This window comes from Pistacia vera, unplaced genomic scaffold (genome assembly GCF_008641045.1).
Source record: "Pistacia vera cultivar Batoury unplaced genomic scaffold, PisVer_v2 Contig351, whole genome shotgun sequence".
Lineage (NCBI taxonomy): Eukaryota > Viridiplantae > Streptophyta > Magnoliopsida > Sapindales > Anacardiaceae > Pistacia > Pistacia vera.
The window spans coordinates 234305-236003 of NW_022196170.1; the positions used below are offsets into that span (position 1 = coordinate 234305).

Here is a 1699-nt window from a genome sequence, read left to right on the forward strand (position 1 = left end):
TAAATGTTGACTTCATTATCCTCAATCACTAAGAAAATCAAATTGAAAGCTTGTTTCTTGGCTACTGCTTGAAGCAAGGAACAAATACACAGGTATCACTTTCCATGAAGTTTTGGTTTTGATAGTTTCTCTATTCCTGCTATTGTATCTATTCTTTATCTCTGCTCCTCCTCCACTATGACTTGGGAAATAAGCTTTTTGTACAAATCTTCTTTTGATTGGGATATGTCTTTCTATAGGTTGCTGGCAAACGCTAAAAGATATCGGAGACTACATTGTAGATGTAATCTGTAAACCTGCTGGACTCGGTCACAACCATGGAGCCATATCACTCCAAAAGGTTAATTGATTTCATTCCTTAGGATACTTTTGTCAATCGTATAATATACAATTATGTTTTTAACTCATTTTCCTTTGTTGTGTGATTCTAGAAGTCAAATAATACTTTCTTGCTAAATCCTGTATTTCTATTTACCTCATTGTCTCCTCTTTTATTATTTCAGGATAACTCTTCTGCTTGATTCCCCAGGTTGTGGGAAGACTTCCCTTTTGAGGGCTCTCTCAGGAAATCTTGACATATCTCTAAAGGTTATTAAGAAACTGCAAGTTTGTGAATTGACTACTGAGTGATCAACTTTTACTTTTCCAGAATAGATTCCTAACCATATATCCTTTATTTATTTTCAGTTAATTTATCAATCGACATCGTGTGCTAAGTTTAGCTTCTGTTTTTTTCAACAGGTGACAGGGGAAGTATTGATATTATTGCTCAGAAAGTAGTAATTTACTGTGGATAAGTGTCCTGAGAAACCTGAGTTGGAAGTCTGTAGTTTACGAAGTTCATCTTCATGAGCTGAGCATCCTGGAATGCACTTTCAGAAATCAAAAAACGTCTCAATCTTAAGAAACTAAATTCAATTTCATTTTCGTGTATTGGTTAAGGCATTACTTTGCAGCGACTCTTTCACATTAAGTTTCTTTGCAGCTCATGTTCCTTATGTTAAGTGAGATGATTAAAGGGCCATCTTTCATCTTCTTCATTTTCAGTAATGCAAGTTCTAATTCTTTTTTACGTTTTTAATTCCTTTAATTTAATCTTTTTTTATGGGCTCTTTGCAATTGCCTTTTGTTTGCTTATTGCAAATGTGGGCCTAAAGCATGAGTCAGCCTAACACCTGACTTTGTAATTATAGCATTTATTAATATTTTCTTGAAAATAAAGGATTATTAAAAATATCTTCTTAATATTTATTAATTTATTCAATTCCAAAATTAATGTAAAACAAATAAACTAAAAAAATTAAAACAAAGTTCATATTCTATAAGAATTATTTCTTTTAAGTTTAGAAAATTACTTTTTTCATGATTAGGACAAATTCCCTGAGCCATAGCACGTAATAACCCTATAACATATTCATTATTTGAATTTAAGTTTTATAATCAGCTACGAGTTGTTACATTTGTACAAATATACTATGGGTGTTCAAAAAAACTGATCGGAACCAGAATCGACAGATACTCGGGGTTTGGTTCTGGTTCCTATTTGAAACCGGTCGCATCAGGTAGGTTTTGGTTCCAAAAATTTGGAGCTGGAACCGGGAATCGAAACCATCTTTGTTAATTTGTATAGATTACACTATTGAATACTTAATTCTTCTGTACGTGTTATTAGCAACAACAATATCTTTGTTTTGATCAT

General features: G+C 32.4%; 1 long non-coding RNA gene across 2 annotated transcripts; it reads left to right on the forward strand.

The window, feature by feature from the left end:
• On the forward strand, positions 1-850 carry LOC116139450. Of its 2 annotated transcripts, none has more exons than XR_004129465.1 (4): positions 1-92; positions 240-340; positions 504-588; positions 742-850. It is a non-coding gene; the product is annotated as an uncharacterized LOC116139450 (long non-coding RNA). The 2 variants fall into 2 exon arrangements; XR_004129466.1 differs by lacking the exon at positions 742-850 and adding an exon at positions 688-725.
• The last annotated feature ends 849 nt before the right edge of the window (positions 851-1699 follow it).